Genomic DNA, 14286 nt, shown 5'->3' on the forward strand with positions numbered 1-14286 from the left:
CAACTCTCATTGAATAAGGATGGCTCACCAAGCTTTTCTTATAACCTTTAGATAACTTTCAGGATCTCAAGAAAGAATTAAAAAATAGACATCTATAATCAGTTGACTTTAAGTAAAAGAAACTTTTCTAGATACACTAATGGGCCTGGTTCAATCATTTGAAAGGCTTTAAGAACAGAACTGAGGTTTCCTAGAAAAAGAAAAGAATCCCACCTGTCAATTGCAGCTTCACTTCTGAAACATCCAATCTGCCTTTCCTGACAGCCTACCCTACAGATTTCAGACTTGCCTAACGAGCTCCCAAAATCGCATAAATCAGTTCATTGAAATAAATCCCCTTACTGTATATTTCCTACTGGTTCTGTTTTTTCCTGGTTGAACCCTGACTTATATACTCCCACACAACCTTTCTCAGGCAACTAAAAGAGAATATACTTCATCAAAAAGGAAGAGGAAGACTAGGATCAAGCAAACGGGGAATTTAACTTAAAAGAGAGATAGAATCCTAGGATGATGGTGACAAAAAATCCCTGGGGGAAAACAGCTATGGACTATGCTGAATACCATGTCTTACAACCATTAGGGAAACAGGCATGAATATTCATAAGGTGAAAAGTACTAATATGTCACAGATTAACAGAGATTAATAGCTTGAGAAGAAGACAAAATCCAGATTTTAAAACAATATTGACAGGAGTTCTTAGCAACCAAGACAAAAACAAGTTGCCTGGCTGATTATTGGTAGAACCACAGAATTTTATAGTTCACTGTGATCACAGGAAGCAGGAATACCAATAAGACTCTTCCAGTACTCTAGATGTGCTATAATTATGCTTTTGTCTGAGATTATTATCAATTTGGTGTTCTGTGTTCTGAAGAAGAATCTAATCTCTGTTACAAAGGACAGGTTAAAAAAAATCCTGAGCAATGAATGCTTCTCTGATTTGATAAATTAGAGAAAATGAAAATTTCTGATGAGGGTTGAAGAAATGATCTGGGAAAGATGCCAGGAAGGGAAAGATTTCTAGGAGGCTAAGGAGAATTAAAACTTGTGTCTATAGAAAAATGCTTTTAGTAAATGGGAAGAAACTCCATACTACTAAAGTTGTACTGTGGGAAATAAAACTCCAGTGCTAGAGTAACAACTTTGAAAGCTCTCAACTGCCAGAGTCTGTAAAATAAAAACACATTGTTTAGATATCAGCATCATGTTTTTTGCTCAACTGGGTCAAAGGCAAAACTTAAAGCAACTTTAGGTATGAAATGGATTGTTAGGAGAAGGAATGCCTTCTGAAGTTATGGAGAGTCCAGAAACCATCAAGTGATGGAATTACAAGCAGTGATTCCTATTAGCCTAAGGTAGATACATGAAGTGTCACTTAGGCATGTCATAGATCCAGAAGAGGATGGACAAGTATAAACTGTAAGTACAATTCTCTAGGTCAATTGAATAGTAGCTTCAAGGGCTTCAAATGGCTTCAGGACTACCTTCTTCCACATTAGTATTTGAGGATTCCAGGGAAAGTCAGAGATATAATGCCTTAATCTTTACTGAGTCTATCTTAAATTACTGGAAACAAATGCACTTGTATGTGCATATAGAGATAAATGCCATGCTATCTATCATAAATTGGGCAGATTAAGACAATACCTAGCAACATGTATAACCAAGAAAGGAGAATCTGAGACTGAGGTATAGAGCATGAGAATATCAACCAGTCTTGAGCAGCTAACTTCTGGGGGAGTAGCCAGAAAATCAAATGCACAAAAGCCAAAAGACATGGCAGCCTCAAGACTAAGTAACTAAGGGTTTCCATCAGTCAGGGGAAGAAGAACACTAGGAATCCATCTGATGTTGTTTATGACTCCCTTCACAGGAAACCTCTTATCAGGAGCCAGGGTCCACAAAAAAGAGGCTTGATGCAAGCCAAATAAGGAATTGGAGCTACAGCCAAGTGAACTCCAGTTCATGGAGTATCTCAAGTCCAGCAAGGAAAGCAAAACAAATTCATGATCTAGACTAAGATGGTAACGGGGAGGAAGAAACCTGCAATAAAATGTTCATATGCTCCATTCCAAGAGCTTCCAAGGACCAAGCCAATTATAAGCCAAGAAGAATAGTTGTAGTCTCTGTCTATAGGTGGTGCTAACAAAACTGCTCTAACCTCCTGACCTGGTCAGCCTCTGCTATGGAACTGAGGTCAGCCTGGTCCAGCATGAGAAGGACACTACTATTTCCAGCTTGGAGGAACTGGAGACAACAAAAGTAGGGAAAATGAGATCATTAAGGACAACAGGTACATGTCTGTAGCTACATAAAAAGGAATGACACTTGAGTCTTATTTCAAAGCTGTTACATATGCTGAGAGTCCACTGAACCCTTGTCAGTGACAAATCAGTTTTTAATGAATAGGGTTATAGGAGTTCTGTGTTATATATTTCTAAGAACTATGCTCCTGAATAGGCCAATGAAAAGAAACTTCTGCACATTTACTCAGGCAGATACGTTCAGAATGATAACAGAAATTGTTATGTTTTGATCTTAGTAATAGTTTATGAAGCTGACTGGAGAGTCATGGAAAGAATGATCAAAGCAAGGACAAAAATAATCTATACTTTCTTTTTCCCCATAGAGCTTGAAAAAATCTTTTTTACCCACCTTTCATTATCCTTTGAAATAACTTGTAGGAAAATAAAAGCAGATGTCTGGAAAAGTCATCAAGAAAAGCCACAAATCAAAAAGAGATTTCAAACATATGTTTTTAATGAACTGGCTGAAGGTTTTGTTTTTTTTCCCCTGTTCCATCCCAACTGATCCCAGAGTGTTGGTGGCAAGGTGTTCTAACAATCAGTACTTTCCCAAATCTAAATGTGCTGTCATTCTACTTTCTTTGGGAAGAGAAGTCTTAAGAAAGTGGATGGAAATGGCCTTAGAGTACCAAAACAGCTTTCCTCTTCAGTCTAGTACCACTGCTTTCCTTTTTAGTCCATAGGTACAGCAACCTGGACCTGGAAAACTTAGAATAAGTCCTTACCCATCATTCTGTCACACATACAAGGGAAAAATATGAAGTCATTCCTTACAAGACCTGTCTGATTCACATTCATTGGCTCTTCTTCTTTCATTCCCAGAACCATAGTATTTACTAATAAAATTTAAAAGATCTAGGATGGGTTAGCCTGGTGATGGGTATTAAAGAGGGCACGTACTGGAAAAAAAAAAAACCTAGATTTTAAGTAAAAATTTGGAAGGAAAAAAATTTAAAAGATCTTTTGTTAGCTTGGGTACTTTTTTTTTTAAGGATCAGTAATTTTTTTTTTTTTTTTAATCTAGCTAGTCATTTTGGATAGATAGGCATATTATATCTGGACAAATAGATCTCCACCTGAAAGAGTCAAGTATTTTCTACAATTTTCAGTTCTTAATATGATCCTAATTCTAAGTCAGCCAATGGTTTTAGTTTTAGAAGAGGCCTGAAAAGACCATCTTGTCCTATCCTGCATTTGAATCAGTAAGACGTAACTATGTCTGTGTCTTCATTTTATGGAGTGAAGTTTAATGTTATGCTGAGGTCTCACTGCAACTCAAGGGACATGAGAATCCAGAACAACTGCTTCTTATGGAGGGCCTTGGTCTACTACCACACCATGCTGTTTCTCTTTTGGAATCATGGCTAATTGAAGCCATATTATTATAAACCAGGCCATAGACATTAACTTAGTAATTGAGTTTATGAAATTTCCAAGCCAGATGATGATGATTAAAGAGTGTCTTCACAATAACAACTTCATAATTAAAACAAATGAAGGGTTTGTAGAATACTGTAGGCAATAAAACACATTTTTTTTTCTTTTTAATAAAATGGTAAATAATAATAGAAGGCATTATTGGTAATTATTTAGATTCTTATACCAATGCATATAATTATAGAATTCCTACATATCATAGTGAATATGTTCTGGTCTGGGATAAAATTCTAGGATCGAGAATTGTAAACAGAGAAATTGCTATACAGAAAGATGTGGTAGCACATGCTGGTACAATATGGTAAGAAATTTGCCTGGGTCCCTGTGTCTCTTGGTGAATGAATCTAGAAGCAGTGGATATGGGATATAGGACTGGACATTTCCAAATGGAAATGATGAGCTTTTCACTATGCTACCCTTGCTCCAGAGAATGCCATCACTCTCCACTAACCATAGGTCAGTCAAAACCCTGGTTCTCCGAGGGAGCAGATTACTGTACAGCACGCATAAAGAAGAGGGAGGTGGTATTTCCACAGATAGTCTCAAGCCAGACTTTGAGAAATCCTCATATCCAGTGGAAGATGGGAATATGGAAAATATAGTTTACTAGTAAAAATATATCTTGCTATAAAATGTTATTAAAGTAATTAACGCAGGTATTTCTCTGACATGGTTTTAGCATATTTTATGAAACTGGAGATTTGATTCATTACCTTAAGAGTGTGGACAAAAGCCTCCATCTGGTAAATCAATACTCCTAACACCAAGTTCAGGTGACCATGTGTATTCTTTTCATGTTTTAGAATAAAACAAGAAAAGTTTTTGTATTTTTTGGAAAACATTTGTTTTTCATATTTCTTGCAAAAATGCAGACATTTAAAAAATAAGATCCACAAGCTGCGAGTTTTTAAACACTATGGTTATGGTATTTTAAAACAAATTAGTATAATCTGTATATGATTGATAACATTAAGGAATTATTTTAATTTTTTAAAAAGTAATAGTTTTTAAATTTTATACTTATAGGTTAGGATATTTCTGGGCAGCATGTCCAGAGTTACCTATTTATATATTATTTTATACATTGCTTTTTCCTTAAAAGAATGTAGGGGAGATTGAATCTACCTTTAGATGGCTAGGTTGACTCAAGGTTATATTGTAGATAGTTGTATTTGTATAGGTTATATTATACTTTAGTGAAAAAACAAAACAAAACAAAACCCCACAACCCCAATCTTCTTAGCTTACAAAAACAAAAATTTGTTTCTTGTTTGTTATAAATCTGTTGTGAGTCAAGCTAGCTCTTCAAGCAAATATGCTTCATAGGTAGACTCAAGAAATTTAGACTGCTTTTATCATCTTCTAATAGTTTTCAGAGCATATGATTTTATGAAAATTATTTGAATGAGAGCATTTTTAAAATATATGTATAACGGTATCAACTGTAATTTTTATTCTAAGCTACAAGTATCTATTCATATAATGTTAGGATAGGTTTTTTTTTAAATCTATTTACACAATATTTATACTTGTTACATTGCCTTTTTTTAATTGACATGTAATTGACATATAATACCTATTAGTTTCAGGTGTACATCATAGCAATTCAATATTTTTATACATTATGAAATGATCCCCATAAGTCTAAATACTATCTGTCATCATACAAAGTTGTTGCAATATTATTGACTATATTCCCTATACTGTACCTTACAACCCCATGACTTGTTTATTCTTAACTAGAAATTTATATCTTTTGATCCTCTTCACCCATTTTACCTGCTCCACTACATTGCTTTTTAAGTGATATTTGAGAGGCATGTTTCTATGATTAAATTCATAGTTTTAAGGTCATAACCCCCCACTCCAAAAAACTAAATCTGTTTACATTATTGTGTCTCCTTTTTCCACCCTTTAAAATAGTTCAGTCAAGTGACCTGTATAAACATAGTTTTAAAACTAGCATTGATTTTGGCCATTTCAACTTAATTGTATTCCCCATACACTATTTGTTTAAAATAATTTAGAAAATACCCTAAATTATGAATGACTAGAAAGAATCTGAATGTAAGACAATGTCCTTTAATTCTGAGGCATACTTTTGGGTAAAATATTAAGAGTCTGTTATATTCTAGAGATTATGCTAAGTACAACAACAAAGAGGTGGAGAGAGACCTGAAAACTGGGAGTGTGGTATGGAGGTGTGTGCCATTTTGACTCTAATGGGGAGGGTAGGCCCCTTTCAGAGGGTGATGTGCATGCAGATGGCCAAATGGGGAAGAAAGAGAACCATGTGTAGTTTAGAAGGAGAACATTCCAGCCATAAGGAATATTAAACACAAAGCATAAAAGCCATAAAGCATGAACAAGTTCAGCTTGTTCTAGAGTCTGAAAAGTCATTTCTCTGCACAGAGAGCTAAAGATTAGTTCAAAGAGTAGGAAAGGTGTGAATCATACAGGGTCATAATGGCCATGGCGTAGGGGTTAGATTTAAGTGTGCAGAGCAGTAGTCCTTGGGGTATTTTTAGTAGGGATGCAGTATGATCTGATTCATATTTTACAAAGGACACTCTGTGTTGTACAAAGAGAATAGTATCCAGGAGTCAGGAGTGGAAGTAAAAATTTGGTAGGAGGCCAGGGCTCTAGCCCCAATGGAGAGAGTAATGGACAGAATTCCATAAGGATTCACAAAAAAGACACACAATAAACTAGAAAAATATTTGCACTACATATCACAAAAGGCTGGTTTTCTACAGATCAATAAGAAAAAGATTGATAGACAAAAAAATATTAACTTGCAATTTGCAGAAAAGGAAATAAAAAGGCTTCTAAATATGTTAAGCTCCCCATCCTCACTCCTAATTAGATAAATGAGAATTAAAATTATACTGAAATACTTGTTTAACCAAAAGACTGGTAAAAAGCAAAGAGTTTAACAGATTATAAGCTTGAGGAGGGCATGAAGAAATAGGCACTCATTCATTTCTGATATGAATCTAAGTATACACTGTGTGATGAACAATTTGGAGATGTCTATCAAAATCACAAATGTACTTGTCTCAGACCCTGCGATTCTGCTTATTGTAATTTATTCCACAGATAAACCTTCATTCTATATCCTTGTATAGAGGCGGTCAGTGCTTTGCCCATATCCATCACATCTGCATCCCTCAATCAAGGACTCTCAGATGTTGGTATCTACTTCAGCTCTCTCACCCTTGACACTGAATAATTGTGAGAAGTGTATTTTGCTCTTTTCTCAGTTACCCCATTTTTAAGGTCCCATAAGATTAATCTCCAGTTACTGACTGAGGTACCTGGCTTAATAATGCACCACTAGTTGATTTCCTTTCCCTGGATCTACTTTCCTCTTCCTTTACTAGTTTTCTCAGCACCTCCAAATAAACTACTTACAATCAGTGTTGCTTTCTGGAGGAATCCAACTAAAAGAATCCTCCAGCTCTTCCCTGACCTTTAGATTCCTAATAGGGGATGCTATTGGCATTTGGGCAGAATAAGCCCATGTTTTATAGGTCTGTCCCTACCTTTTAGGATTTTTAGCATCCTCTTCCCTGGACACTAAATTATGGCCCTCCAGTTACTAGTCCTTGTGACAACTCAAACCTTATTTCTTGCATTTCCATGCTTTCACATGTCTCCATCTCTTCCCTGGGAACAAAGCTTCTCCTATATAGCCCTCACAAGTAGTACCAATTACTCCTTTCAGGTTCCTCAAACCACTGGGCCTGGCAGTAGGCTAAGTGTTCTCCTTATGGCTTTTTACTACTTCTAGATCATTTTCCCACCCTCTTCCCCAGAAACTCCATCTTTGAATCTCATCTCTTCCCACCATAATACCACTATCTGCCATCCTAGGAGTACCCCTTGAAGAATCCTCCTTATTCCTTGAAGATTTGGGCCCCCAGTTCATTGTCATTCTATCCAACATTTCTATCATAATTATTGGTGATTATAGAATTTACCATGGCCTCTCAGTTCCTTGACCTCTCTTCCCTTTTCCAGTGACCTTATTTGTCTGTCAGAAGAGAACCTTGAGAACTTCCCACCACAGTATCTACCCATTTGGTATCTGTGCTACATGTTGCCTTCCTTTTTGTTACTATGAATGAATTGTCCCTGCCCCCATCTAGACCAATATGTTATCTAGTATTTTAATCCCATACTTTCTTGCCTATTCAAGGACATCACTCCAGCAATTTGTATCTCTCTACCTGCAACATCAGTGTTCCCCTTTCCACTAGGCTATTACTTTCAGGATACAAGTATATTGCAATTTCACCCATCTTAAAATGGTAATACACTCACTTGGTTTTTGTCCTACTCCACTGGCCATTTTATCACAGCCTTCCTTGTTGGTTCTGCCTTATCCTTCTGACTTCCAATGACTAGAGGGCATCAGGACTCAGTCCATAGCCTTTCCTATATCTATGCTGCCTAAATTGATGATTTTATCCAGTTTCATGGCTTTAAATACCACATATATACCGACAACTCCAGAATTTATTTCTCTAGCTGGGCCCTCTCCTCAGAATTCATAACTCATATATTCAATATCCTACTTGGTCTCTCTATCTGGATATCTGATAAATGATTTTAACTGGAAATGTTCAAACTTATCTCCTATCCAAACATTCTTCTTCAATTGTCTTCCCCTACTCAGGAAATGGCATACCCCTCCTTCCAGTTGCTCAGACCATATACCTGGTACCATAATTTGATTTTTCTCTTCCTCTCATGTTCCACATCTACTTTAGTAGGAAATTATTTTTGGTGCTACATTAAAAGTATGTATAGAATTCAACCACAACTTACATCTCCATTGTCAACACTTAGTCCAAACAATAACACTTTAAAAATGTTTTTTGGGGCGCCTGGGTGGCTCAGTTGGTTAAGCAACTGCCTTCAGCTCAGGTCATGATCCTGGAGTCCCGGGATCGAGTCCCGCATCAGGCTCCCTACTTGGCAGGGAGCCTGCTTCTCCCTCTGACCCTTCCCCCTCTCATGTGCTCTCTGTCTCTCTCATTCTGTCTCAAATAAATAAATAAAATCTTTAAAAAAAAATTTTTTTCAAGTTTTTATTTAAATTCCAGTTAGTTAACATACAGTGTAATATTAGTTTCAAGTTGTACAATATAGTGATTCAACCCTTCCATACATCACCTGGTGTTCATCACAACAAGTGCATGCCTTAATCCCCATTGTCTATTTAACCGATCCCCCCACCTGCCTCCCTTCTGGTAACCATCAGTTTGTTCTCTGTACTTAAGAGTCTGTTTCTGGTTCATCTCTCTCTCTCTTTTTTTCTCCTTCTGCTTATTTGTTTCATTTCTTAAATTCTACATATGAGTGAAATCATATGGTATTTGTCTTTCTCTGACTGACTTATTTCATTTAGCATAATACTAGTTGCACCCATGCCATTGCAAATGGCAAGATTATATTCTTTTTTATAGCCGAGTAATATTCCAGTGCGCACATGCATGCACACGTGTGTGTGTGTACATCTTCTTTATCCATACATCAATCAACAGACATGGGCTGTTTCTGTAATTTGTATATTGTAGATAATGCTGTTATAAACATTAGGGTGCATGTATCCCTCTGAGTTAGTATGTTTTTGTATTCCTTCAGTAAATACCTAGTAGTGCAATATCTGAATTGTAGGGTAGTTCTATTTTTAACTTTTTGAGTTTTTTTGCTGTTTTCCAGAGTGGTCGCACAAGTTTGCATTCCCACCAACAGTGCAAGAGTATTCCCCTTCTCTACAACCTCACCAATACTTGTTGTTTCTTGTGTTGTTGATTTTAACCATTCTGACAAGTGTGCTATCTCACGTAGTTTTGATTTGCATTTCCCTGATCAGTGATGTTGAACATCTTTTCATGTGTCTGTTGGCCATCCATATGTCATCTTTGGGAAAATGTCTGTTCATGTCTTTTACATATTTTTATTGGATTATTTGGTTTTGGAGTGTTGAGTTTTATAAGTTCTTTATATATTTTGAATATTAACCCCTTACTGAATATATCATTTGCAAATATCTTCTCCCATTCAGTAGGTTGTCTTTTAGTTTTCTTAGTTGTTTCCTTTGCTGTTCAAAAGCTTTGTATTTTGATGTAGTCCCAATAGTTTACTTTTGCTTTTGTTTCCCATGACTTAGGAGACATATCTAAAAAAAACTTGAAATGGCCGATGACAAAAAAGTTACTGTCTGTGTTCTTTTTGGGATTTTTATTGATTCAGGTCTCACATTTAGGTCTTTAATCCATTTTGAGTTTGTTTTTTATGTATGTATAAGAAAGTGGTCCAGTTTCATTCTTTTGAATGTTGATGTTCAGTTTTCCCAACAACATTTGTGGGAGACACTGTCTTTTTTCCCATTAGATATTCTTTCCTGCTTTGTCAAAGATTAATTGACCATCTAGTTGTGGGTATATTTCTGGGTTTTCTATTCAGTTCCGTTGACCTATGTGTCTATTTCTGTGCCACTACCATACAGTTTTGGTTACTACAGCTTTATAATATAACTTGAAGTCATGAATTGTGATGCCTTTAGCTTTGCTCTTCTTTTTCAAGATTGTTTTGGCTATTTGCGGTCTTTTGTGGTTCCATACAAATTTTATGATTATTTGTTCTAACTCTGCAAAAAAGGCTATTGATATTTTGAAAGGGATTGCATTAAATGTGTAGATGGTTTTGAGTACTATTGAAATTTCAACAATAATTATTCTTTTAATCCATGAATGTGGAATGTCTTTCCATTTCTTTGTATCATCTTCAATTTCTTTCATCAGTGTTTTATAGTTTTCAGAGTACAGGTCTTTCACCTCTTTGGTTAGGTTTATTCCTAAGTATCTTATTGTTTTGGGTACAATTGTAAATGGGATTGATTCCTTACTTTCTCTTTCTGCTCCTTCATTATTGGTGTATAGAAATGCAACATATTTCTAAACATTGATTTTGTATCCTGAAACTTTACTTAACTCATTTATTAGTTCCAGCAGTTTTCTGGCAGAGCCTTTCAGGTTTTCTATATATAGTATCATGTCATCTGCATATAGGGAAAGTTTTACTTCTTCCTTACTGATTTGGATGACGTTTATTTCTTTTTGTTGTCTGACTGCTGTGACTAGGACTTCCAGTACTACGTTGAATAAAAATGGTGAGAGTGGACATCCTTATCTTGTTCCTGACCTTGATTTTTCCCATGGAGGATGATGTTTGCTGTGGGATTTTCATATGTGGTCATTATTATGTTGAGTTACATTCCCAATAAACCTACTTTGTTGAGAGTTTTTATCATGAATAGATGTTGTACTTTGTAAAATGCCTTTTCAGCACCTATTGAAATGATCATATGGTTCTTATCCTTTCTTTTATTAATGTGATCTGTCATGTGGATTGATTTATGAATACTGAACCAAACTTGCAGCCCAGAAATAAATCCCACTTGATTGTGGGGAATGATTTTTTAAATGTATTGTTGGATTCAGTTAGCTAGTATTTTATTGAGGGTTTTTGTATCTATGTTTGTCAGGGATATTGGCCTGTAGTACTCCTTTTTAGTGGTATCTTTAACTGGTTTTGGCATCAGGATAATATTGGCCTCATAGATTTGAATTTGGAAGTTTTCCTTCCTTTTCTATTTTTTAGAATAGTTTGAGAAGAATAGGTATTAACTCTTTACATGTTTGGTAGAATTGGACTGTGAAGCCATCTGATCCTGGACTTTAGTTTGTTAGGAGTTTTTTGATTACTGATTCAATTTCTTTGCTCGTTATCAGTGTGTTCATGTTTTCTATTTCTTCCTGTTTTAGTTTTGGCAATTTATATGTTTCTAGGAATTTATCCATTTTTTCTAGGTTGTCCAATGTGTTGGGCGTGTAGTCTTTCATAACACTCTCTTATAATTGTTTATATTTCTGTGATGTTGGTTATTTCTCCTCTCTTTGTGATTTTATTTATTTGGGTCCTTTCTCTTTTCTTTTCTTTTTGATAAGTCCAGCTAGAGGTTTATCAATTCTATTAATTTTCCCCAGCGACTAGTTTCATTGATTTGTTCTATTGGGTTTTTTCGTGTTTTTTTGTGTTTTGTTTTTGTTTTTGTTTAGTTTCTATACCATTTATTTCTGCTTTAATCTTTATTATTTCCTTCCTTCTGCTGGCTTTAGGCTTTGTTTGTTGTTTGTTAGCTCCTTTAGGTGAAAAGTTAGGTCATTTGAGATTTTTCTTGCTTCTTAAGGTAGGCTTGTATATTGCTATATACATCCCTCTTAGGACTAGGACTGCTTTTGTTGCATCCCAAAGGTTTTAGACCATAGTGTTTTCACTTTGTTTCCATGTATTTTTTTAAAAATTTTTTTTAATTTCCTGGTTGACCCATCATTGTTTAATAGCGTGTTGTTTAACATCCTGTATTTGTGGTCTTTCCAGACTTTTTTTCTTGTGGATGATTTGTAGTTTCATAGCATTGTGTTCAAAAAAGGTGCATTGTATGATTTTAGTTTTCTTGTATTTGTTAAGGCCTCTTTGTGGGCTAATTTGTGATTATTCTGGAGAATGTCCCATGTGCACTTGGAAAGAATGTGTATTCTTCTCTTTCAGGATGAATATTATCTGTTACATCCATCTGGTCCAGTGTGTCATTCAAAGCCATTGTTTCCTTAATGATTTTCTGTAGGTGATCTGTCCCTTGATATAGTAGGGTGTTAAAATTCTCTACTACTATCATATTATCAGTGGGTTCCTTTATGTTTCTTTTTTAAAACTTTTTATTAAATGACAAAGATTTATTAATTTCATTTTATAAACAGATTATAAAGAGCATATATGTCACCAAACGTGCTTACTTAACTTCATTGTTTCTTTTTTCTTTTAATTTAAATTCAATTAATTAACATATCATTTATTATTGGTTTCCGAGGTACAGGTCTGTGATTCATCAGTCTTATATAATACCCAGTGCTCTTTACATCACATGCCCTCCTTAATGTCCATCACCCAGTTACCCCATAAACCCATCCCCCTGCCCTCCAGCAACCCTCGGTTTGGTTCCTATGATTAATAGTCAGCTTGTCTCCCTCTCTGGTTTCATCTTGTTTTATTTTTTCCTGTCTTCCCCTATGATCCTCTGTTTTGTTTCTTAAATTTCACATATCAGTGAGATCATATGATAATTGTCTTTCTCTGATTGACTTACTTCGCTTTGCATAATACCCTCTAGTTCCACCCATGTTGTTGCAAATGGCAAGATTTTTTTTTTTTTTTTTTTTTTGATGGCTGAGTAGTGTTCTATTGTATATATATACCACACCTTCTTTATCCATTCATCTGTCGATGGACATCTGGGCTCTTTCCATAGTTTGGCTATTGTGGACATTGCTGCTATAAACATTGGGGTGCCAGTGCCCCTTCAGATCACTACATTTGTATCTTTGGGGTAAATACCCAGTAGTGCAATTGCTGGCCATAGGGTAGCTCTATTTTCAACTTTTTGAGGAACCTCCATACTGTTTTCCAGAGTGGCTGCACCAGCTTCCATTCCCACTGACAGTATAGGAGGGTTTCCCTTTCGCCACATCCTCACCAACATCTGTTGTTTCTTGACTTGTTAATTTTAGCCATTCTGACTGGTGTGAGGTGATATCTCATTGTGGTTTTGATTTGTATTTCCCTGATGCTGAGTGATGTTGAGCATTTTTTCATGTTTCTTTTGGCCATTTAGATGTCTTATTAGACAAATGTCTGTTCATGTCTTCTGCCCATTTCTTGACTGGATTATTTATTTTGTGGGTGCTGAGTTTGATAAGTTCTCTATAGGTCTTGGATACTAGCCCTTTATCTGATAAAACATTTGCAAATATCTTCTCCCATTCTGTCAATTGTCTTTTGGTTTTGTCAACTGTTTCCTTTGCTGTGCAAAAGCTTTTTATTTTGATGAAGTCCCAAGAGACATGTCTAGCAAGAAGTTGCTGCAGCTGAGGTGAAAGAGATTGCTGCCTGTGTTCTCCTTCAGGATTTTGATGGGTTCCTGTCTCACTTTTAGGTCTTTCACCCGTTTTGAGTCTATTTTTGTGTATGGTGTAAGGAAATGGTCCAGTTTCATTCTTCTGCATATGGCTGTCCAATTATCCCAACACCATTTGTTGAAGAGACTTTCTTTTTTCCATTGGATATTCTTTCTTACTTTGTTGAAGCTTAGTTGACCATAAGGTTGAGCCTTTCTGGGTTTCTGGGTTCTCTCTTCTGTTCCATTGATCTGTGTGTCTGTTTTTGTACCACTACCATACTGTCTTGATGATGACAGCTTTGTAATAGAGCTTGAAGTCAGAATTGTGATGCCACTAGTTTTGGTTTTCTTTTTCAACATTCCTTTGGTTATTTGGGGTCTTTTCTGGTTCCATACAAATTTTAGGATTATTTGTTCCAGCACTGTGAAAAAAGTTGATGGTATTTTGATAGGGATTGCATTGAATGTGTAGATTGCTCTGGGTAGCACAGACATTTTAACAATATTTG

General features: G+C 35.7%; 1 long non-coding RNA gene across 1 annotated transcript in view; it reads right to left on the minus strand.

The window, feature by feature from the left end:
* Positions 1 to 2635: 2635 nt before the first annotated feature.
* Positions 2636 to 14286, minus strand: part of LOC135363872 (uncharacterized) — a 39264-nt gene continuing 27613 nt past the window's right edge. Inside the window, exon 2 of the long non-coding RNA XR_010410128.1 lies at positions 2636 to 2706. This is a non-coding gene — a long non-coding RNA (uncharacterized LOC135363872). The remainder of the gene's footprint in view (positions 2707 to 14286) is intronic.

The sequence above is a fragment of the Mirounga angustirostris genome, unplaced genomic scaffold, assembly GCF_029215605.1.
Source record: "Mirounga angustirostris isolate CCGP_5_RB_7025 unplaced genomic scaffold, mMirAng1.0.hap1 SCAF_3, whole genome shotgun sequence".
Taxonomy (NCBI): Eukaryota; Metazoa; Chordata; class Mammalia; order Carnivora; family Phocidae; genus Mirounga; species Mirounga angustirostris.